Consider the following 25,707-nt stretch of genomic DNA (forward strand, 5'->3'; position numbering starts at 1 on the left):
TCTAATATATCTGTGCAAACAGTATCCATCTTATTTCCACCATGCTGGTCAAACAGATTTTAAAAAGCTCCTCAATGTACTTAGCTTATGATCTCCTGACCCAGCCAGGTTTCGAAAAACGTTGTTCATCAGGGGAACTGTCCACACAGCTAATCCCACATAGTATCCCACCTGATACTAAATGCAGCTAAAACAGAACTCCTCCTCATCTCCCCGGAAAACAGCAATATCACACAAAACACACCATCTAATATCTTTGTCACCCAAGCAAGAGACCTAGGAGTTTTAATTGACAACAGGCTGAATTTAAAATCATTCATCAACCGCACCACCAAGGATGGCTTCTACAAATTGCAAGTACTAAAAAGAGTCAAACCACTCCTCCACTTCCAGGACTTCAGAACAGTTCTCCAAGCCGTGATCTTCTCCAAGATAGATTACTGCAACTCCATCTTGCTAGGTCTCCCTTCCTCCTCCATTAAACCTCTTCAGATGCTCCAAAACTCGGTAGCTAGAATTTTGACAAACACCAGAAGAAGAGATCACGTTTCTCCCATTCTCAAAAATCTGCACTGGTTACCAATACATTTCAGAATCCTCCATAAGTCCATTACCATCATCCATAAAACCATCCATTCCCAAGCCCCTCTTAGCCTTCAAATCCCGCTCAAACTACACTCCGCATTCGGACCCATCAGAGAAGCCTACAGAGGATCGTTACATGTCCCCCAATCCAAAGCGACACACCACCTCGCCTTCAGGGAACGAGCCTTCTCCACGGCGGGACCTTCTATCTGGAACACAATTCCCTCGGACCTCAGACAGGAACCATGCTTATTAACATTGAGAAAAAGACTTAAGACTTGGCTATTTAGACAAGCCTTTCCCGAATCTCACTGACTCCTCCAATGGACCTAACGGACTGACTGCAACAACCACCAAGTTACATTCCAGTACTATGTAAATAGTTGTCCTTTTTGTTCTTATTCCTAAAACTATTCAGGCCGCTTGTCTTCTCCCAGTTCCTGCTTCCCCTGTTTTATTGTAACTTTCGTGCTTCTTGTCACCTGTTAAATGTTCTAGGTTATCACCCCCCTTGTTACTTGTAAACCAGCATGATGTGATTCTATCATGAATGCCGGTATAAAAAAGCTTTAAATATATAAATAAATAAATAAATCTTACTGTATATCTCCGGCAACAGGAAACTTTTTTCTTTTTTTTTTAAATTCTTTATTTATTGCTTTCAACACTTAATTACAATAAACAAAATATAATGCAATACAAATGATGACAATTTAGATAGAGATTTCCTAGCATTTTTACATGTTATTCATCTCACTCTAACATCATTTTAACTAAGGCAATAAAGTGAAATCTTATCATATTGAACGGAAAAAGGAAATATAGTAATAATCACTCATACACCTTATTTATCTTGACCTGTTTTTTCCTTATGCTGATCATTAATCTCGAGTAAACCTTTTAAAGCCTGTGGATCCGAGAATATGTAGTTGTTTCCTTCTAATTTAATAAAACATTTACAGGGATATTTCAATGTAAATGTACCCCCTTTATCCACTATTGTTTTTCTATATTGTAGAAAATGTCTTCTACGGATCTGGATCTCTTTTATAAGATCTGGATAGATCCAAACTTTCTGGCCATAAAAGGTCTTTAACCTAAATCGAAAAAAGAACCTCATTATATTATCTCTATCGGTGGCGAAGGCAAATTGTATTAGTAAGGTTTCTCTGTTTGTTATTACAATCTTCTCTTGTGATTTCTGTAAAAAATCAGATAAATCTATAGAATTAGCTTCTGTGTCTTTTTCTTTATCTTTATCATTTTTATTTTGTTCTAATTCACTTCTCTTTTTTTTACCACTTAGATAAAAAGCTTTTACTATTACTGGCATACACTTGTCCGGGATCTTTAATACTTGAGATGCATAACTCTTAAATAACTCTATCGGATCCATTTTTTTTATAACCGGGAAATTATTTATTCTTAAGTTTAACGATCTAACAACATTCTCTAGATTTTCTAACCTCTTGTTTATCTCTTCTTCCTTTGTGATCTGATGGCTCTGAATGTTTTCAATTTGAGACACTCGCTTATTTAACTTATTTATATCTTCTTTTTGTTGACCCAGTTCATTTGTATTTTTCAATAGGGAGTTAGATGTTTTTAACATTACCTCTGTAATCTTATTTATAGAAGCATCTAATCTTTCCATATAAGACCACAAGCTCTCCATAGTCACATTTGCAGGTTTTGACCAAATTTTATCTGATTTAATTACCACATCTATATTATCATAATTGTTTTTATCATGATCTACATTCCTTGGGGTACTAGTTTCTATAGGTTCAGAAATAGACTTCTCCATAATACTCGTTATTCCTCCTTGATGTTTCAAATCAGTAGGCCCAACATTCTCATTAGTTTTCCTCTGTTCCTCTCGATAAACCAGAGGATTTTGGGTTTCCTCTATGATTTCACCCGGTTTAATTGGGGATTCCACCCCTTCTTTCCCGGGCGGTGATGGTGGATCCGGCTCCCCCGGGCTCAAAGATATTTCAGTGGCCAGGGGGGAGGCACTCCGTTCTAGTGCCAATCCCCCAGCGGCCAGCACCTGTGGGGAATTTAGTGGGTCAAGCCACTCTAGTACAGTCTTTTGTCCTGATTCCTGTATTGCCACATCACTTGAAGGCCTCAATCTGGCCTTTCTTTTAGTGTGTGGCATTATAAGGTAAAAAATAAAACATTCAAGGCTAGAGAAAGAACAACAATGTACTAGAGTCAGGTGTGTCCACTCTCAGTTAAGATTCCACTAAAGGAGGCCAGGAGGTTTTAGAACATTTTGTAACCCTTACTAGGGCTATTTATACATAAATCGTAGCAAGAACTGACCTTTAATCGACAAATCCCAACAAATCCCGGCTAAGCCCAGCTTACCGCGCGCGGCTTAAGCTGCGCGCCGGCGTCGGCTGCGCGCCACTATGTTCTTGCTTTTATGCAAGGACTCACTTCCGGTCCGGGTGCAGTACACGCCCCTCCGGCGTCAGGAAATTCAGCTGTAGTTGTTTATTCTCCGTCGGGGCAGTAATTCCTACCCCCGGTTTCGGCAGCTGAAGCAAACTCACAGGTAACAGTCCTTCTCCAGGAAAAAAGTCCTTCTCCTCCAGCCTCAGAGTCAGGACCGCAATGCTCTTGCTTATATGCAAGGACTCACTTCCGGTCCGGGTGCAGTACACGCCCCTCCGGCATCAGGAAATTCAGCTGTAGTTGTTTATTCTCCGTCGGGGCAGTAATTCCTACCCCCGGTTTCGGCAGCTGAAGCAAACTCACAGGTAACAGTCCTTCTCCAGGAAAAAAGTCCTTCTCCTCCAGCCTCAGAGTCAGGACCGCAATGCTCTTGCTTATATGCAAGGACTCACTTCCGGTCCGGGTGCAGTACACGCCCCTCCGGCATCAGGAAATTCAGCTGTAGTTGTTTATTCTCCGTCGGGGCAGTAATTCCTACCCCCGGTTTCGGCAGCTGAAGCAAACTCACAGGTAACAGTCCTTCTCCAGGAAAAAAGTCCTTCTCCTCCAGCCTCAGAGTCAGGACCGCAATGCTCTTGCTTATATGCAAGGACTCACTTCCGGTCCGGGTGCAGTACACGCCCCTCCGGCGTCAGGAAATTCAGCTGTAGTTCTTTATTCTCTGTCGGGGCAGTAATTCCTACCCCCGGTTTCGGCAGCTGAAGCAAACTCACAGGTAACAGTCCTTCTCCAGGAAAAAAGTCCTTCTCCTCCGGCCTCAACAGGAAACGTTTTTCAAAAATAGCGTGAATGTACTGTACAAACCTACGAGATATTTAAATGCTAACACATGACTTGAAACCATCAATGGAACCTTAAAATCAATGTCATCAGACCAACAATGTCCAATCCAGTTCTTCATTTAAAACCTTAGGGGTCTCTGTTTGTAAAGTATAAATCCAATGGGGGTAATTTTCAAAAGGAGTTACACATGTAAATGTAACTACTATTGTAGCAATTTTCAAAAGCCATTTACTGGAGTAAACTGCACTTACACAAGTAAATCCTATGGACAATTCAATGGCATATATTATAGCAATTTTCAAAAGCCCACTTACTCAAGTAAAGTGCATTTACTCGAGTAAAACCCTGTTTTACTCGAGTAAATGCTTTTTAAAATCAGGCCCAATATGTATGTACAATATGATCAAGAATATTTGATCCAAATTTCTGTAGATCTTTCACCAATGATGTCCACAACAAGAATATGTCATCTATTTATTGACAATAATACAAAATATGTTGCCATCATTCTGAAACAGAAATTTGTCACATCGTTGAATGTATTGGATAGACATCTGCAATTTACATATCAATGGGATCATGATTGTATGCATACTTGGACATGGTTGTCCGCATTCAAGATTAGAGTATTTTGACCACTGTCAACCGTAAACCCACGGACAAAAACAATCTGTTGTGTTACCATAGTCATCATGCCTTTTCATTTAAAAGAGGATTACCAGTTGTTCAATTTTTCTGAATATGCTGCAAATGTTCTACCATAGAGTCATTTGAGGCACAAGCAAAACTTCTGGCCAAAAGATTTAGATTGAGGGGATACCCTAAACATGATATTGTTCAGGCTTATAAACGTGCAAAATACACTGATCGCAGTGAATTATTGAAATATAAAGATAAGGATCAATTAGTGTGTGTTCTACAACAAAGCATGTCTACATTATCTATAGCAACTTTGATCAGAAAGCATTGAAATATCTTGGCTTTACATGACATTTTTAAAGAACCTCCATTAATAGCTGCTACACGTGGACCAAATATCATGATCATATTATGCATACACATTTTGGGGTTGAACTGCCAAAAATTTGGGGTTAACATCAGAGATGTGACCATTGTGATATATGTGCTAATACCATAGAAGGTGAAATATGGAAAAAGGCTCAGTGTCTGCATATCGCGTTAAACGGAGATACCACACTAATTGTGAATCTAAAAATATGGTGTATGTTTTAAAATGTCCTTGCCTGAAGATCCATATAGGATGCACTAGCCAGCAAATTAGAATTTGGTTATTGGAACATCAGTCTTGTATTAATACCGTAACAACATCAGCCCTTATTGGAAGCCATTCTGTAGAAAAACAACATAGCTTTAATCAATTACGATGGACTATTATTGACCAAATTGAACGCACAATTAGAGGAGGTAATTATCCATCATGACTTAATTATCGTGAACAATATTGGATTTATACTTTACAAACAGAGACCTCTAAGGGTTTAAATGAAGAACTGGATTGACATTGTTGATCTGATGACATATGATTTGAGGATCCATTGGTGGTTTCAAGTCATGTGTTAGCATTTAAATATCTTGTAGGTTTGTAAATAGTACATTCATGCCATTTTTGAAAAAAGGTTTCCTGTCGCTGGAGATACACAGTAATATGTGGGATTAGCTGTATGGATGGTCCCCCTGATGAAGGACATTTTCTGAAATCTGGCTGGGTCAGGAGATCATAAGCTAAGTACACATTGTAGATATTAAAACCATCAAGGAGTTTGACCGGCATGGGGGAAATAAGATGGACACTGTTTGCACAGATATATTAGGCAGTAGTTGGATAGTGACATTTATTATACATTTTAAAAAGTACAAGACTGCACAGCATATGTAAAGTAGTTTTTCATAAAATATATAAAATTGGTGAATCTACATTTAAGAATGGTGGTTGGTGGTCAGTCAATGATTATAACATACAAAGTATTAGGCAACCAAGTTGATGCTTAACTGGTTAATATATGAAACTCACTTGCCCACTTTCACATATTTATATTTATATAAATAGGAGAATTTATAAGGCAGAGTTTCACATAGCAACAATATTAGGGGGTTAGTACTTTGCTAAGGCAATAAGAAAACATTTATATACATAAAAAGCCTAGCTTGCCATTGGTTGGCCATATCATAAACACTGTGTGGTCGAAATAATATCACTATAATTATGTCAACTCCTCAGCTGATGAATGGATTTGTTTGTCCATTTTGTAATCTAAATACCTTAGAAGTGTTTCTTAATTCAATTCTGTTAATAACTAATGACAATTCCTGCTTTTTACTAAGGCCTCTCCCTTCACAGACTAAGACCATCATTATTTCTCATTCAACAGTGTAATCCTGCAGCAGTAGACAAGAGCTATTATGATTAATAACTCATATTCCATGACTGACACTTGTAATACATTCCATTTTCTGGCACTCTACTTGGCTCTTATAAATAGTGGAACATGGAAATGTCTGTAAATGCCCTGCAGGTTCTGCATTGTGTAAGGGAGCCTAAAAATATGTAAATACTTTATGTCTTGTTTGAAGCTTAGAGTAGCAATGCAACAGTTGTGGTAAATACAAAATAAAAGTACCTTTATCAAGTGTCTTATTCTTAAATTATTATCAGATCCAACATTCTGATATCTATAAATTGAAATGTTGCTTACAAGAAAATAAAAAGGAATTCTGGAAGATGATAGTGAGTATTGGTTCTAATGACTGCGGATGAGTTTTATGGAATGACACCCAATAATAGCTTGAGCTTAGACCAAAACACATATATCACATGCTGTCTCCTAGCCTTAGGAATTGTACTTTGTAAGATGTTAAGTAAACACTGAGGAAGTAGTCCATGTCATAGAAGTTGATTAGCACCTTTTCTCTCTCTTGTAAGTATAATACAGCCATACTGGATGTACTATGTGTTTGTAGACCAATGTTTCTCAAGCCAGTCCTAGAATACCCCCTAGCCAGTCTGGATTTCAGGATATCCACAATGAATGTGCATGAGATAGATCTGCATGCAAAAGCGGCATTGTTCATTGTAGATATCCTGAAATCCAGACTGGCCAAGGGATTTCAGAAATACTGTTGTGGACCACCATGGCATCCACAAAAAAGATGGAAACATTTGCCTATGTTTTAAGTCACTCTTGGATAAAGGCCACTAGAAAGGTATTCTTTCAAATTCATCTCTTGCAGGGTGCTATGGAACCAATTTATCTCTTAAAATTAGGTATCCTGAACAAATGATCAAAAGTGGAACATACATTTACCATGATACAATTGGGACTGGAAGTTAGATACTATATCCTACTGTACCCTTCTTATATCAGCAACCCTTTATTTATTTATTTATTTATTTGATGAGTTTTATATACCGTTATTCGGTAGAGCCATCATAACAGTTTACAAAGTGAACATTTTTCTTAACAGTATTGAAACATTATAGAAGAATGAGCATATATAGAAATAAACAAGTCAGGTCAAATAATTATTCTTAGGTTGGATGAGGAGGGAAGCAAGTTTGGTTGGAGATTAGAGTTGAGAATTCATTTGATGGTTGGTATGGTCAGTTGACAGTGGGTCAGTGAAGAATTTGCGGAAGAAAAAAGTTTTTAGGTCTTTTTTGAATGTTTTTATGTTGTGCTGAGTTCTCAGGTCTTCAGGTAGTGTGTTCCAGAGTTTTTGGGGGGGGGGGGGGCGATGGAGAAGGCTCTCTCTCTTGTTGTTGCCAGATGTGCATCTTTGATGGTGGGGATGTTTAAGTAACTTGAGTTATTGGAGCGTAGGTTTCTTGAGGGGTTTTGATGAGTTATGTTAAGCGTGTTTAGACCTTGATGATCATTGTTTAGAATTTTGTGAATGATGGTCATTGCTTTGTAGGCAATACGTGCAGTAATAGGGAGCCAGTGAAGTGAGGTTAATATGGGCGTTATGTGGTCACTTCTTTTTGTTCCTGTTAGGACTCTGGCAGCTGAGTTCTGCAATATTTGTAGAGGTTTGAGGGTTGAAAAGGGTATTTATAGAAATAATTTCTATTGTTGATTATACCACCCGGGTTCAATCCCCGGCCCTTTCCACCATTGCCGAACATACTGCTGGTATGGAAAAATACCAGCAGGCCCCAGAACACAAACCTGGGACCTTGAAGGCCAGATGCCAAAGAAGAAAGCTATAAAACTGTTTTTGCAGGAATTCACAGACACCAGAGACTCAACAGGATGGGGCAGGAGATATCGCAGAGGGTACGCAAATAGTCTGTGGGAAAGAATGCAGGGGGGGAGAAAGATAAGGGGAGACAAATAACAGCTGCCTGTAGGCAGACAGCGTAACAATATAGTGGTGTGAAGCATGCAAGCAGAAATCAGATAATTAGCTGACTTTGGATTTTTAACCTATATAAGCAAAACTGGTATGTAGTAGGGCTGGCGAGGATTTTGTATCTGTTGCAGAGCCCAGCGCTGAGCTCTTTATTATGTAAGTATATATTTGCTATATTTGCTTCCTGTGTACTTTTTGCTTCCTGAGTATTGATCTGTTTTGTGTATGAATGGCATATGATTTCCAATAAAGAAAATTAATTAAGAGTAGAATCAGAGTTGTTCTTATAAACTATTTTACCTCTGAGGTGGACTTTTAAACACTTGTTATCAGCTGTATAAATATAAAAGGGCCCCTTACATTTCTCTGCAGTATCCCCCTAGTTCACATACGAAGATCTCAAGACACTGACCTAGTATGACTTTTCTCATTGTTTTTTGATCTTGAAAATGGCTGCATCATGGTCAGTAGAGCTCTGAAGCAAGGGGTGAAGGCTGCCTAATTATTCCAGCTGGACCTCCTGGGCCAAAATTAGAATACCGAGGAGGTTCTCTGGCAGATTCTCCTCCCTGCCCTGGAAGATAATTTGACATTAGGAAAATCTTATCTGTGGGGGTTGTATGCATAACTAATGCACCTTATGAAGGCCATTTTGGAACTCCCCATGAGACTACAAGCTCCTTTTCCAAGGGAAATTCCTTAGTGAGACTCCCATCAGTGTGCAAAATGCAAATACAAAGTAGTACCTGTGTGCTTTATGCTGGCGTTGAAGCAGATGTAAAGTATGCACCTGAAGGATTTAAAAATGTAATCTGCATGCATACTTTGCCTCCCTTGACCCGACCCTCCCCACAGTTGAAAGTAAGCATGCTTTGAACAGCTCATGTACTTTAACCTGCACTGAGTGGGAAAAAAATAATCAAACTGCATTTTTATTTGGGTAAACATGAATTTACCCACATAAAACATTTTGATTATTGATCCCAGTAGGGTAATTTTGTGACAGCCTGCATAAAATTGATGGAAAATGTGCATAGAGCACACCAATACTCAAAACAGACTCACGCAATTTGAAATTTACCCTACCAAAACTGCCTGTCCATAATTACACTCGTTAATTTGTGCACAGAAAATTTCTTGAAATTGTAGCTGCATACTTTTAGAAAAGGAAAAGTATGGAAGTAAATTGAAACTCTTCCCCAAGCCTGCCCCTGGAAATGCCTTCACTCCGTCCAGGTAAACTTACACACATACAGGCCATAGGCAGGTAAGTTTACTCATGCATTGGGTGGTCAGTTTTGGAAAAGGGTATGTCTGTGGGTAAGTAATGTTTTACCTATGGAAAGACCTTTGAAAATTACTCTTCCTACATACAGCATTGCATTTAGGGACAAATATTTAGTTGCTGTTATGCAAACAGATAACTTGAGCACTGATACAGGAACCTTTTTTGGCCAGGACACACCTGACAGATGGTTCTCACATGCATGACACCCTGAACACATGACTGTCATGGGGCTCTGAATGCAAAGGAACCCCCCTCTAGCCCCCCAACTATGGGTGCAGAGCAGAACTAGGACGTTCTCCATACAATTTACCATATAAAAAAAGATATTCTGGTTCTGGTGTCATCTCAGTAACAGCAAAACAAACTCCCTCTACTACCAGGCGCAATAGCCTTCCTTATGAAAAGACAGTAATTTACCACTAATACATGTCCTATTGAGAAAACACAACAAATAAGATTGATACAAATGCCCACATGTTAGTAAAATACCTCACCTCTGTTACAAACACAAAACCAGCCTTCACCAAGCACAGAAAGACCACAAATTATAAATATGGAGACAGAAACTGGAATGGAAACTCAAAAAAGCCACTCTGCATGCAGTGCGAACCTGGAGAAATGGAAAGAGAAATATAGCACCTAACATAGTCCCAGGATTTTCAATAATGCACACAAACGAATCTGCACAAAGTAACACCTGCATTATGGAACACATTTAAACAGTAACAACCCTACCTATGAAAGACAACACTACAAATATTAAACCAGGTCCTAAACACTAATACACTTTCTATTAGGAAAACAGAATAAGCCAAGCTGCTATAGATCCCTACACAGAAATAATTGTAAACCTATACTAATAAATGTTACAAAACAGCTTATGAACAGAATAACATCCAACAATTAAAAACTAATAAAAATTATTAAAAATTGTCCAAATATCAATAACATATTACAAAATAGCAGATATCACATAATACCCAATAATTAAAATGGCAGTCAATCAAGAAAAATAAACTTAAAAAGTCACCGTTATTTACTCTCTCCAGCAATTCTTCTACTCATTTTTGTTGCAGGCCAATAGCTTATTCCGGAAGCAGCAGTAGTTTCTGAAGCTTTGTCCTCACGGTCCTCTTCCTTAGGGCCCACAACCAGTCTCATGCACACACCAATTACACCCCATGACCAGTGTCTCTCACATACCATTGTCCTCCCCAATCAGTTTCTCTCTCCCTCACTCACAATCACCCCTCTGACCAGTCTCTTTCTCTCTTTCTCACACACACACACACATACACACACACCAGTCACCTCCCTGACCAGTCTGCCTCCCTCATACACATACCAGTCACATCCCCGAGCAGTCTCTCTCTCACACACACACTAGCCACCTTCCTGATCAGTCTCTCTCTCACACATACCAGTCACCTCCCTGACCAGTCTATCTCTCTCAATCACACACATAATCACATACAGATAGTCAATTACACATGCACAAACACGTTCTCTCTTACTTACATACATGCTGTCAATCACACATACATGCTATCTCCCCCTGTGGCTCACTCTCAGTCATGATCCTACCTTGCTAGCACAAATGGCAGCTGAAGTAGCGAGCTCCTCCAGCTGTCACAGCTCAAGAAGAAGAATCCCATTGGCTGCGTGGGCTAAATCTGCTCTCTCTCTTCTGCTACTACTTTATGCAGCATGGTCTTCTCTTCTTCCTGCATGCCCCACTTCCTGTTCTGGGTCGTGGGGATGGGAAGAAGAAAAGGCCATGCCACTGATGCTACCAGCTTCCACTAACTCCTGCTGTTCCTGCATGGACGGAATGGCAGCAGTGTTAGTGGAAGAATATGTGTGTCTCGGCTTGATGAAGGAAAGAGAGAGGGAAGTGCAAATGGGCAGTGGGACACCGGAAAGCCGTGACACGTTTGCCGGTGCTTGGCAACACACTGGTGTGTCAGGACACACCGGTTGAGAATTACTGCTTTAGATGATGTATATAAGAAGGATCAATACACTTACATTTTTGTCAATGTCTTTTAGATCTTCTGAAGAAGCAAGTTCTGTGAAACATTGATGACATCAGTGACGGGATGCCTGGAGGATTATTGGTGTGTCAATTAGATCAACTAGTCACATTCTATTCATGGTTTTAAAACATGGGGAATACCCTCATACCAGGGCTAGTGCACATTTCCGCCCACCGGCGTCTTTTACTTTTATGTACTACCGCCAATTTGGCTGCCCAATTAAATTGCAATCATGGGGTAACCTCCTTTTTGTTTAAACCATGATACACTGTCGCATTTCTTAGCAGTTTAATTCATTTCTCATTTGATTTCATTTCCCAATTTTGTCTTTACAAAAAAAAATTTTTTAAAAAAGGATTTTAAATATTTTCTTCTTTTTATATATTTTTTTTATAATAACTTATTTGCTTTTTCAACCACAGTTTTGGTCCCAGAAACTCTTTTACTCTCTGTCATTTCTCATTTGCAAATTGAAAAGTGCTAAGAAAAAAATTATCTCGCACTTATCTTATTCATTTTCATGAGAGTCAGAGTTCCAGTGTTCCGCCTGCTCGTAAGAGCCAAAATGTAAAGTGCACTTTACATTTTGGCTCTTACGAGCAGGCGGAACACTGGAACTCTGACTCTCATGAAAATGAATAAGATAAGTGCGAGATAATTTTTTTCTTAGCACTTTTCAATTTGCAAATGAGAAATGACAGAGAGTAAAAGAGTTTCTGGGACCAAAACTGTGGTTGAAAAAGCAAATAAGTTATTATAAAAAAAATATATAAAAAGAAGAAAATATTTAAAATCCTTTTTTAAAAAAAATTTTTTTGTAAAGACAAAATTGGGAAATGAAATCAAATGAGAAATGAATTAAACTGCTAAGAAATGCGGCAGTGTATCATGGTTTAAACAAAAAGGAGGTTACCCCATGATTGCAATTTAATTGGGCAGCCAAATTGGCGGTAGTACATAAAAGTAAAAGACGCCGGTGGGCGGAAATGTGCACTAGCCCTGGTATGAGGGTATTCCCCATGGATATTCACACAAGCATTCCCGGACTCAAACTGATCTACCTTCCACGCCAATCCTTACCTTCACATACACCATGACTAACCTTCTTGTTTGAATTTTATATTATTTTACACTATCGTTACATGTTTGAATTAATAACCTGTCCTTTCTCTTCTCTCTCTGCCAAGTTCTAATCTCCCTGTTATTTGTAACTGCCTTTTTCCGCACCATTGTTTTAGTTTTGTTTACGATGCACACTTGTTTTAATGTGAACCAGTATGATGGGACTGCGTTCTCGAATGCCGGTATATAAAAACCCTAAATAAATAAATAAATAAATAAATGTTTTAAAACCATGAATAGAATGTGACTTTTTCTTTCTATTGTTGTTATCTAGTCGCATTGTTGCCAGTTTTTTCTAATATTGAGAATTAGATCAACTAAGCAGCTATGGGACATTTGTGAGGATCACCATTGTATTGTCTAAATCAGTTACATAGTTCTCTTTATGACTGACTTAAAAGCCATGGATTTTTGAAGATGTTTGCTGCAACATTTGCTTCTTGCCTTGAGTATGGTGCTGTATAGGCTTTAGCTCTAGGCTGTAGGCCTGAGGCAACTAGCTGTCATGGCCATGACTCTGCCAGTATTTATTTATTTATTTATTTAGCATTTTTATATACCGACTTTCCAATAACAGAATTACTGATCAATTCGGTTTACATTCTAAACAATAACATTGACAAGTAAATGTCTTACAATGAACAGGTCGATATAACTTGGATTAGTACATATGGGGTTAATAACATAAGTAAAAGATACGGTGCCTAATGTAGGCTAAATAAAAAGTAGAGGGAGTCAGTGAGTCGGTATGGACGACCTTGCTGTTACTAGTTCAAGGTAGGGTTACCAAGAGCATTCTCTCCCTGGTTGTCTAAGTTACTAGTGTTACTAGAGGCAAGATAGGTTCTACTTTCCCAAGGCTCAAAGGACAGGATTGGCAACCATACAATTATTAAGAATTTAATGGTGTAGTTTTCCAGTAACTGCAGTCTTAAAGCTTTGCAACTCCCCCCAGCTCTAATTAGTATTTAACAAAACTTATCTTTCACTGGTTTTGAATAATCTTTATTGGTTGCCAATAAAGTAATGTTTTATATTTCCCACTTGGTTTTTGTGATTAATTTTACCCTTTTTGTGAATAGGTTGGTACCTCTTTTTTGTATACTATTTTGAAAAAAGCGTTAAACCTCTTATGTCGCTATATTGTGAGTAAATGGATTTTCAGCCAGCTGAAAGTACACATGTAATTTCATAATGCATGCAAACTTCTCCATGTAAAACTGCAGCAATCCAGGGGCTGTTTCATGAGTGTGAATTAGATGTGCATAATTAAGTAACATTTTCAAAAGATATATGGTTTGCTACTAACATGCCTAAACTTATATTCCTGCTTTTATTTTGTGGTTTTATGTATTATTTTACATGGAGAAGTTTATGTGAATTATGAAACTGCACGTGTACTTTCAGGTGGCTGAAAATCCATTTACTCACAATATAGCGACATATGAGGTCTAATTTCTATTTTCAAAATAGTATACAAAAAAAAGGAGTACCAACGTAATCACAAAAAAGGTGAAATTAATCATAAAAACCAACAACTGGGAACTACAAAGGATTACTAAAACCCCCCTTTTTTTTAAGGTCCACAATACACTCGATAAATATATTTAAAAAAGGAAACCACATCAAACAGGCAACTAGGATAATTTCAGAGCCTATCTTAATGCCTTTCTACTCAACACCTAAATGTATGCTTTTGCATTTATAAACGTAACCTGTCTTTCAAATTCAGTTATGCCTGGGTACCTTGTGTTTAAAAATTGCTTTGTTTTGCAGAAGCTTAAAAGTAGCCCCTTAACTTTGTACTGTGGCAGGGCTCTTACCCGGAGTTACTTGCCTAAGGCAGAAGTAAGCATGCTGGTTTCTGCTTGTTGGAGGTGACTAGAAGGCATGTAGATATGGGTGTCTATGAGCAGAGTGGTGTTACGGCTGTGGCTGCTGTGCAACCGCCTCACCACCAGGGGTCCCTCTAGAGCTGGCTTTCCTGACAGGCCCAGTCCATCTCCTCTGTCCACTCTATGCTCTGGGTGTGCCCTTATAACCCTGCCTGACAGTTGCCTCGGTGCTTCGGCATCGAGCTCACCTGGGCTCCCTGCTCTAGCCTGCCTTGCCTTGCCTTCGGGCCTTTCCTTTCCTTGCGTGGCCTTCGGGCCTTTCCTTGCCTTGCCTTGCGTGGCCTTCGGGCCTTTCCTTGCCTTGTGCGGCCTTCGGGCCTTTCCTTGCCTTGCCTAGCGCGGCCTCCGGGCCTTCTGTCTTGCCTTGCCTTGTGTGGCCTTTGGGCCTTCTGTCTTGCCTTGCCTTGCGCGGCCTTTGGGCCTTCTGTCTTGCCTTGCCTTGCGCGGCCTTTGGGCCTTCTGTCTTGTCTTGCCTTGCGCGGCCTCCGGGCCTTCTGTCTTGCCTTGCCTTGCGCGGCCTCCGGGCCTTCTGTCTTGCCTTGCCTTGCGCGGCCTCCGGGCCTTCTGTCTTGCCTTGCCTTGCGCGGCCTCCGGGCCTTCTGTCTTGTCTTGCCTTGCCTTGTGTGGCCTTTGGGCCTTCTGTCTTGCCTTGCTCGGCCTTCGGGCCTTCTGCCTTGCCTTGCGCGGCCTTTGGGCCTTCTGTCTTGTCTTGCCTTGCGCGGCCTCCGGGCCTTCTGTCTTGCCTTGCCTTGCGCGGCCTCCGGGCCTTCTGTCTTGCCTTGCCTTGCGCGGCCTCCGGGCCTTCTGTCTTGCCTTGCCTTGTGTGGCCTTTGGGCCTTCTGTCTTGCCTTGCTCGGCCTTCGGGCCTTCTGTCTTGCCTTGCCTTGCGCGGCCTTTGGGCCTTCTGTCTTGCCTTGCCTTGCGCGGCCTTTGGGCCTTCTGTCTTGCCTTGCCTTGCGCGGCCTTTGGGCCTTCTGTCTTGCCTTGCCTTGCGCGGCCTTTGGGCCTTCTGTCTTGCCTTGCCTTGCGCGGCCTTTGGGCCTTCTGTCTTGCCTTGCCTTGCGCGGCCTTTGGGCCTTCTGTCTTGCCTTGCCTTGCGCGGCCTTTGGGCCTTCTGTCTTGCCTTGCCTTGCGCGGCCTTTGGGCCTTCTGTCTTGCCTTGCCTTGCGCGGCCTTTGGGCCTTCTGTCTTGCCTTGCCTTGCGCGGCCTTTGGGCCTTCTGTCTTGCCTTGCCTTGCGCGGCCTTTGGGCCTTCTGTCTTGCCTTGCCTTGCGTGGCCTTTGGGCCTTCTGTCTTGCCTTGCCTTGCGCGGCCTTCGGGCCTTTTACCTTGTCTTGTCTTGCCTTGCCCTGCGCGGCCTTCGGGCCTTCTACCTTGTGCTGTGTATGGTCTTCGGACCTTCTGCCCTACCCTGCCTTGCTTACTGTGCATGCGGTCCTACGGGCCCTCTGCTCTATTGTCTGTGTGTGTTTGGCCTACGGGCTCTCTGCCCTGCTTACTGTGTGTGGCCTACGGGCCTTCTGTGTGTGTGTGGCCTACGGGCCTACTGACCTGCCTTGCCCCGCTTACGGTGTGTGGCCCACGGGCCTTCTGTGTGTGTGTGGCCTTCTGTGTGTGTGTGGCCTACGGGCCTACTGACCTGCCTTGCCCCGCTTACGGTGTGTGGCCTACGGGCCTTCTGTGTGTGTGTGTGTGGCCTACGGGCCTTCTGACCTGCCTTGCCCCGCTTACAGGTGTGTGGCCTACGGGCCTTCTGTGTGTGTGTGGCCTACGGGCCTTCTGGCCTGCCTTGCCCCGCTTACGGTGTGTGGCCTACGGGCCTTCTGACCTGCCTTGCTCTGCCGCCTGCCCTGACCCAGCCTAGACCCAGACACTGCTTCTTGCTGTCTGCCCTGACCCAGCCACGGTTTCCAGCCATCCCTGTCTCTCTCCACCTGGAGCCACCCCTTTGGGTGGTGCTCACTACCCCTGAACTCAGCCCAGGCGTAACAGTATGCCGAAGCCATAAATTTCCAGGGGAAGAGATAGCTCTGTGTGCTAAACCGGTGAGTCAACCTTTTTTTTTTCCCTATTACAAGATGCCTCCTTCAAAGTTTTATACCTGCAATTCCTGTCAGACCTTGAATTACCTAAGCTATCAGAACTGTCTAGCCTGTCAACTTGCTGGTCAGGAACACTGGTCGTGCAGTAACTGCAATAAGAGGAATGTCTCTGTTTATCAAGAGTGTTTAAACTGTTCTACTCCACAGCCAGGATGGTGGAAATGTTCCTGTCTTCCGTGCCTTTTGCCTCCAGGCGAACCCTGCCCCCGCTGCAAAGCTAACGGGCCATCTGTTTCTCCCAAAAGCTCAGCTAGTTCTACTACCGGGCGTTCAGCTTCTGGCCCAGTTAGCAACATTATTTCATGTAGCAGTTTGTGGATTAAACATTCTAGCACTTCATCTCTGGACACTTTTGAAAAAACTTGCTACCAGGAAACAAGTATTAATTCTGAAAATCTTAGAACTCACCAGGTTAAGAAGCCTTCTATAACTTCCACGCTAGAGCCTCAGAAACGAAAGCTGAGAGAAGTAATTAACTCTAGCAGAGCTCTGCTTCCCACAGCTGCACTTAAGACACTAACGAGCACCTTCCCTAGACGTCCTAGAACTGCCTGTGCCCTCTCTAAGCAGCCCCTCCAGAAACAAAAGCAGGAGCTTCTGGCTCAAAGTATCAAGCCCACGGCAGTACAATCTTTGTCCTCCCTGCGCCTTAATTCTAACCTTGTTGCTCTGCCTTCCAAGCGTGCTGCATTACCCCATGAGAGGCCTGAACCTGTTTCATCACCCCAAGAGGGGTCCAAGTCTGCTGCATCTCCCCGCAAGGGGTCCAAGCCTGTTTCATCATCCCGAGAGGGGCCTGAACCTGTTTCATCACCCCGCGAGGGGTCCAAGCCTGTTTCATCACCCCGCGAGGGGTCCGAACCTGTTTCATCACCCCGCGAGGGGTCTGAACCTGTTTCATCACCCCGAGAGGGTTCCAAGTCTGTTTCATCACCCCGAGAGGGGCCTGAACCTGTTTCATCACCCCGCGAGGGGTCCAAGCCTGTTTCATCACCCCGCGAGGGGTCTGAACCTGTTTCATCACCCCGAGAGGGTTCCAAGTCTGTTTCATCACCCCGAGAGGGGCCTGAACCTGTTTCATCACCCCGAGAGGGGCCTGAACCTGTTTCATCACCCCAAGAGGGGTCCAAGCCTGTTTCATCACCCCGCGAGGGGTCTGAACCTGTTTCATCACCCCGAGAGGGGCCTGAACCTGTTTCATCGCCCCAAGAGGGATCCAAGCCTGCTGTCTCGCCCCGAGAAGGCGCCGAGCCTGCTTCATCGCCCCGAGAGGGGTCCGAACCTGCTACAACGCCCGGAGAGGTGTTCGAGCCTGCTTCATCGCCTCGAGTGGAGTCCGAGCCCGCTGCTTCACCCCCGGAGGGGCTCGAATCGGTCCTGCTGCTGGCCCCGGAAGGATCTGAACCGGCCCTACTGACAGACTGTGTCTCTCAGCCGTCTGAAACTGCTGAACCGGTTTTGCTGCTGCCCCTGGAGGGGTCTGAACCGGTCCTGCTTCCGCCCCCGGAGGGGCTCGAACCGGCCTTGCTGCCGTCCTCGGAGGGGTCCGAACCGGTTTTGCTGCTGCCCCTGGAGGGGTCTGAACCGGTCCTGCTTCCGCCCCCGGAGGGGCTCGAACCGGCCTTGCTGCCGTCCTCGGAGGAGTCCGAACCGGTCCTGCTGTCATTCCCGGAGGGGTCCGAACCGGTCTTACTGACAGACTTTTTGACTCAGCCATCTGAGTCTACCGAACCGGCCTTGCTGCCGTCCTCGGAGGAGTCCGAACCGGTCTTACTGACAGACTTTTTGACTCAGCCATCTGAGTCTACTGAACCGGCCCTGCTGCCACTCCCAGGGGGGTTCGAACCAGCCCTGCTGCCGTCCCCGGAGGGGTCCGAACCGGTCCTACTGACAGACTTTCTGACTCAGCCATCCGAGCCTACTGAACCGGCCCTGTTGCAGTCCCCGGAGGGGTCCAAACCGGCCCTGTTGCAGTCCCCGGAGGGGTCCGAACCGGTCCTGCCAACAGACTTTTTGATTCAGCCATCTGAGCCTACTGAACCGGTCCTGCTGCCGTCCCCGGAGGGGTCTGAACCGGTCCTACTGACAGACTTTCTGACTCAGCCATCCGAGCCTACTGAACCGGCCCTGTTGCAGTCCCCGGAGGGGTCCAAACCGGCCCTGTTGCAGTCCCCGGAGGGGTCCGAACCGGTCCTGCCAACAGACTTTGTTGTTCAACCATCTGAGCCTGCTGTACCGATCCAGCTGCCGACTCGGGAGGAGTCTGTGCCGGCCCTGATGCCGACCCTGGAAGGGTCCGGACCGTCCCTGCTGTCGTCTCAAGAGGGGTTATGGACTATTTCACTGCCCCAGATGGGGTTTGTGTTCCCCTTGTCACCCCAGAAGGGGTTATGGACTGTTTTGTTGCCTCAGGAAGGAATGGAACCTGCCACCTTGCCCCAGAAGAGGTCTAACTCTGCCGTCTTGTCCCAGGAGGGGTTATGGATGATTTTGCTGCCCCAGGTTGGGGTTGTGCCTGCCTTATCACCCCAGGAGGGGTTATGGACTGCCTTGCTGCCTCAGAAAGGAGTTGAACCTGCTGCATCGCCCCCGGAGGGGTCTGACTTTATTCTTGAGTACCCCCTGCAAAAATGGGACCCTGGAGGAGGGGGAGGCCTTGAGGGGGGGGTACTGTTACGGCTGTGGCTGCTGTGCAACCGCCTCACCACCAGGGGTCCCTCTAGAGCTGGCTTTCCTGACAGGCCCAGTCCATCTCCTCTGTCCACTCTATGCTCTGGGTGTGCCCTTATAACCCTGCCTGACAGTTGCCTCGGTGCTTCGGCATCGAGCTCACCTGGGCTCCCTGCTCTAGCCTGCCTTGCGTGGCCTTCGGGCCTTCTACCTTGTCTTGCCTTGCCCTGCCTTCGGGCCTTTCCTTGCCTTGCCTTGCGTGGCCTTCGGGCCTTTCCTTGCCTTGCCTTGCGTGGCCTTCGGGCCTTTCCTTGCCTTGCCTTGCGCGGCCTTCGGGCCTTTCCTTGCCTTGCCTTGCGCGGCCTTCGGGCCTTTCCTTGCCTTGCCTAGCGCGGCCTCCGGGCCTTCTGTCTTGCCTTGCCTTGTGTGGCCTTTGGGCCTTCTGTCTTGCCTTGCCTTGCGCGGCCTTTGGGCCTTCTGTCTTGTCTTGCCTTGCGCGGCCTCCGGGCCTTCTGTCTTGCCTTGCCTTGCGCGGCCTCCGGGCCTTCTGTCTTGCCTTGCCTTGCGCGGCCTCCGGGCCTTCTGTCTTGCCTTGCCTTGCGCGGCCTCCGGGCCTTCTGTCTTGCCTTGCCTTGTGTGGCCTTTGGGCCTTCTGTCTTGCCTTGCTCGGCCTTCGGGCCTTCTGCCTTGCCTTGCTCGGCCTTCGGGCCTTCTGCCTTGCCTTGCGCGGCCTTTGGGCCTTCTGTCTTGTCTTGCCTTGCGCGGCCTTTGGGCCTTCTGTCTTGTCTTGCCTTGCGCGGCCTCCGGGCCTTCTGTCTTGTCTTGCCTTGCGCGGCCTCCGGGCCTTCTGTCTTGTCTTGCCTTGCGCGGCCTCCGGGCCTTCTGTCTTGCCTTGCCTTGCGCGGCCTCCGGGCCTTCTGTCTTGCCTTGCCTTGCGCGGCCTCCGGGCCTTCTGTCTTGCCTTGCCTTGCGCGGCCTCCGGGCCTTCTGTCTTGCCTTGCCTTGCGCGGCCTCCGGGCCTTCTGTCTTGCCTTGCCTTGCGCGGCCTCCGGGCCTTCTGTCTTGCCTTGCCTTGCGCGGCCTCCGGGCCTTCTGTCTTGCCTTGCCTTGCGCGGCCTCCGGGCCTTCTGTCTTGCCTTGCCTTGCGCGGCCTCCGGGCCTTCTGTCTTGCCTTGCCTTGCGTGGCCTTTGGGCCTTCTGTCTTGCCTTGCTCGGCCTTCGGGCCTTCTGCCTTGCCTTGCGCGGCCTTTGGGCCTTCTGTCTTGCCTTGCCTTGCGCGGCCTTTGGGCCTTCTGTCTTGCCTTGCCTTGCGCGGCCTTTGGGCCTTCTGTCTTGCCTTGCCTTGCGCGGCCTTCGGGCCTTTTACCTTGTCTTGTCTTGCCTTGCCCTGCGCGGCCTTCGGGCCTTTTACCTTGTCTTGTCTTGCCTTGCCCTGCGCGGCCTTCGGGCCTTCTACCTTGTGCTGTGTATGGTCTTCGGACCTTCTGCCCTACCCTGCCTTGCTTACTGTGCATGCGGTCCTACGGGCCCTCTGCTCTATTGTCTGTGTGTGTTTGGCCTACGGGCTCTCTGCCCTGCTTACTGTGTGTGGCCTACGGGCCTTCTGTGTGTGTGTGGCCTACGGGCCTACTGACCTGCCTTGCCCCGCTTACGGTGTGTGGCCCACGGGCCTTCTGTGTGTGTGTGGCCTTCTGTGTGTGTGTGGCCTACGGGCCTACTGACCTGCCTTGCCCCGCTTACGGTGTGTGGCCTACGGGCCTTCTGTGTGTGTGTGTGTGGCCTACGGGCCTTCTGACCTGCCTTGCCCCGCTTACAGGTGTGTGGCCTACGGGCCTTCTGTGTGTGTGTGGCCTACGGGCCTTCTGGCCTGCCTTGCCCCGCTTACGGTGTGTGGCCTACGGGCCTTCTGACCTGCCTTGCTCTGCCGCCTGCCCTGACCCAGCCTAGACCCAGACACTGCTTCTTGCTGTCTGCCCTGACCCAGCCACGGTTTCCAGCCATCCCTGTCTCTCTCCACCTGGAGCCACCCCTTTGGGTGGTGCTCACTACCCCTGAACTCAGCCCAGGCGTAACAAGTGGAGGGTGTTAATGCTTGCACTGAATATCTTTTGGGACTATAACAAATATTTTATTGTGTTGCTGAATATCTCCTGAATAATTGTGCTTATAACAGTTGCTATTCAGGATTTTATTCACTATTTGATATCTAGATCAGCGATTCTCAACTGGTGTGTCGTGTCACACTAGTGTGTCCCCAAGCACTGGCAGGTGTGTCGTGCCTTCCTGCTGGCTCGGCTGCTCTTCTCTTGCTCTCCTTTCACCCCAGCGAGAGAGACAGACATCCTTCTTTTGCTGCCGTTGCTCCCAGGCTGTCAGCACGCTCAAGCCCGGACGGGAATGTCAGTAGCAACTGCAACATTGCCTTTTCTTCATCCCACCCCCACAGCCCGGAAGAGGGTGTGTAGTGAGAGCATGGGAAGAAGAAAGGGCCCTGCTGCATCCAAAAGTAGTGGCAGCTTCGGCCTGAGGAGCAGCACAGGCCTGGAGAGAAACAGAGCATCAGCTGAAGATCCACAATGGGAGAGAGTCCAGCTTTAGTCCCTAAGGTCAATGGAATTCTATTTTGGATCACATAAGCTAGAGGAGGAGGCTGCGGCAGCTCCTATTTGTGCTCTGGGAGGGTGGGGGGAAGTGAGATTGAGAGCGAGCCAGCATGTGTGCCAGTAAGAGAGTGAAAGAGAGAATGTGTGTGACTGAGAGCTTGTGTGTGAGAGAGAGATCATGTGTGTGTGTGAGAGAGAGCCTGTGTGTGATTGAGAGCGTATGTTAAATGAGAGAGAACACATGTATGTGACTGAGAGAGGGACTGGTCAGGGAGGTGACTGGTGTGCATGAGAGAGAGAGACTGGTCAGAGAGGTGACTGATGTGTGAGAGACAGAGAGACTGATTAGGGAGGTGACTTGTATGTGTATGAGAAAGAGACTGGTCAGGGAGGTGACTGTGAGAGACACTGGTCAGGGAGGTTACTGTGTGTGAGAATGAGAGACACAGGTCAGGGAGGTGACTGATGTCTGAGAGACAGAGAGAGACTGGTCAGAGAGGTGACGTGTGAGAGACAGAGAGACTGATTAGAGAGGTGACTTGTATGTGTGTGAGAAAGAGACTGGTCAGGGGGGTGACTGATGTGTGTGTGCAAGAATGAGAGACTGGTCGGGGAAATGCCTGGTATGTGAGAGGCAGAAACTGGTCGTAGGGATGTGACTGGTATATGTGTGTGTGTAAGAGACAGAGAGAGACAGACTAGTCATGAACTCTAAAGAAGAGGACAGGGCTTTATAAGCCACTACTGCTTTTGGTGAGTGCTACTGGCCTACAAGGAAAAAGAGTAGGAGAGTTACTGGAGAGGGTAAGTAAAGATGGCTTTTTAAGTTCATTTTTCTTGACTGTCATTTTGATTATTGGGTATTATGTGATGTCTGCTGTTTGAAATATTTTATTGGTGTTTGGAAAATGTTTAATAATTTTTATGAGTTTTTAATTATTAGATGTTACTCTATCAGTTGTTTTGAAACATGTATTCTCTTTATTTGTATAGTTTTACAATTATTATTTTATGTTTCTTAAGGAACGTATAAATAGAAATGAACATAGAAAAACTGAACCGGAAGCCAAACTTTGTATGCAGTGCAAAAATGGAAAAACAAAGACATTAGCTTTTATGGTCTATTTATTCTGTATTTGGTCAGGGCCTGTCTGTGTTCTCTATGTATGACCTAGGTGCAAGCCTGTATTTTCTGTGTAGGAATCTCTAGCAGCTTACTTGTTCTGTTTTCCTAATAGGAGGTGTATTGGTATTTAGGGCCTGGTTTAACATTTGTAGTGTTGCCATTTCATAGGTTGGGTTGTTACTGTTTGAGTGTGTTCCATAAAACAAGTGTAACTTTTATGGATTAGTTTGTGTCCATTATTGCAGATCCTGGGAGTGTGTTAGGTGCTATATTTCTGTTTCCAATTCTCCAGGTTTGCACTACACGCAGAGTGGCTTTTTTGGGTTTCCATTCCAGTTTCTGTCTCAATATTTGTAATATGTGGTCTTTGGTGAAGGTTGGTTTTGAGTGTGTGACCAAGGTGACGTATTTTACTAGCATGTTTATTTTATTTTATTTATTTAGTTTTTTTTTACTAGCATGTTTATTTTATTTTATTTATTTAGGAGGTTTTTTTTAGGCATTTTTAGGAATTTTTAGGAATTTTAGGCATTTGTATCCATGTTATTTGTTATATTTTCTCAATAGGATATGCATTGGTAGTGAACTGCTGTATTTTCGTAAGTAGGGCTATTGTGTCTGGTGGTAGAGGGAGTTTGTGTTTTTCTTATTAAGATGACATCAGAATATCTTTTTTTGTATGGTGAGTTGTACAGGGAATGTCCTAGCTCTGCTCTGCACCCATTGTTGGAGTCAGGGGGCGGGTGTGTGTGATCCCTGTGGATGAAGAGTGTATGTTTATATTTAGCCCCATGACAGTCATGTGTTCGGCGTGTCACGCATGTGAGAACCATGTCAGATATGTCCCACCCGAAAAAAAGTTGAGAACCACTGCTCTAGATGAATGATTTTGAATGAATCAAGATCCTCATTTTTCCAGTGGTAATAGACACATGTTAGAGATGTTAGTGGGGGAGTTAAAGGACATACCCTGCTATGCTGCATCTTTCTTAGCATCTACTACAATATAGTTTGCATCTTATTGCATCTCTGTATATCAACTCAGAGCTTTTCAAATAGGAATCTCTAGAGGTACTGCAGGTAACATTTTGAAACATTCCTGTAGAGGTCAGCATTTAGCTTTCAAATATAGTGTTCAAGGGCCATCAACTCTCAGAAAACTAGGCAAGTATGTGGTACATTTTACGGTCTTATAATTTAATCTGTACTCGCTAATGAACTGAGAATAAACATGTTTGTTTTATAGCTATTCAAATTAATGTATGTCCAAGTTAATAGGGGCTGAGATATGTCTCCTTATTATGCTCTGATTTTCTCAGAGAGCAGCAAAGCAAGTACTAGCAACTGTCTATGTTTAGACTTTATTGAGTAACTTTCTTATTTAATGAAACATGCCTTTCAACACCTATTAAACTTTTAGAAATCATAAGGAACAGTAAAAAAAAAACTTGAAATTTAAACAATTGATTTAGTCTAGCATTGAGAATCTGCTTTCCTTCTTCATTTACTAAGGGTCCTATTTATTAAAAGGTGATAATGCCTTAATGCATGTTAAATACCTCCAATGCGTGTTAAGCTGGCATTAAAGCTTTTAAGTTAATGGCAAAAACAAATGCCTGCTCTAATGTGGAGAATATGTAAATGCACTGTGTCACATGCAAATTCTAGATTTCATATTAAAAGTTGTCACTCGGGATCTTGGAGTCATTGTGAAATACATTGAAATCTTTAGCTCAGTGTACAGCAGCAGCAGCAGCCAAAAAAGCAAATAGAATGTTAGGAATTATTTGAAGAGGAATAATAAACAAAACTGGGAATATATAATGCCCCTGTATTGATTCATGGTGCAACCATGCCTTGGGTATTTTGTGCAATTCTGGTTACCACAGCTCAAAAAAGATATACCATTAAAAAAAAAAGTACAGAGAAGAGCTAAAAAGTGATTAAAGGGATAAAATGTCTCCCTTATGAAGTTTAGGACTCTCCAGCTTTGCAAAAAGAAGACTAAGAGGGGATATGATAGAGGTATAAAAGTTTGTGTGGTGTGGAACAAGTTAATAGGGAACTGTGACAGGGAGCAATATGTGGAGAGACAAAATGACAAAGTAGAAATGCTAAAGAAATATTTCTGTTCAATATTCATTGAAGAAGACTTTGGACAAGGAGCACAGATAATTGGCAAGAGTGCATATGGGAGTGGGATGGATACAGCACTGTTTACAGAAGAGAATACCTGCATGGGTGGGCAAAGCTTCGGTGCCAGATAGGATGCATTCTGGAATATTAGAGAAGTTCTGATGGGTCCACTGAAAGGCCTAGTCAGTTGATCTTGGGAGTGGTCCATGGGCCTGCAGAAGGGCAGATTTAGTCTCTTATCCATAAACGTGGTAGCAGAGAGGTGGTTGGAAACTTCAGACTGGTTAGAATGGTGGTTGGAAAATTAAACGAGACTCTCTTGATGGAAAGGATAGTGAACGTTTTACAATGCAATGGGTTGCAGGATTCAAGGCAGTATGGTTTTTCCAATCTTGTCAAATGAACACGACTGATTTCCTCAGTTGGATGACAAAGGAATTAGATCAAGGACATGAGTTGGATCTGGTTTACTTGGATTTCAGCGAAGCTTTTGATACTGTCCCACATAGGAGACTCAATAAACT

General features: G+C 44.6%; 2 protein-coding genes across 2 annotated transcripts in view; one reads left to right on the forward strand and one right to left on the reverse strand.

Moving 5' to 3' along the window:
- Positions 1-11,597, reverse strand: part of PDC (phosducin) — a 41,488-nt gene extending 29,891 nt beyond the window's left edge. The window contains exon 1 of the mRNA XM_029618807.1: positions 11,522-11,597. The gene's annotated coding sequence lies outside the window, so the exon portion shown is untranslated. The remainder of the gene's footprint in view (positions 1-11,521) is intronic.
- Positions 1-25,707, forward strand: part of ODR4 (odr-4 GPCR localization factor homolog) — a 211,564-nt gene that overhangs the window by 164,114 nt on the left and 21,743 nt on the right. The gene's annotated exons all lie outside the window — the stretch shown is intronic.

This window comes from Rhinatrema bivittatum, chromosome 10, assembly GCF_901001135.1.
Source record: "Rhinatrema bivittatum chromosome 10, aRhiBiv1.1, whole genome shotgun sequence".
Taxonomy (NCBI): domain Eukaryota; kingdom Metazoa; phylum Chordata; class Amphibia; order Gymnophiona; family Rhinatrematidae; genus Rhinatrema; species Rhinatrema bivittatum.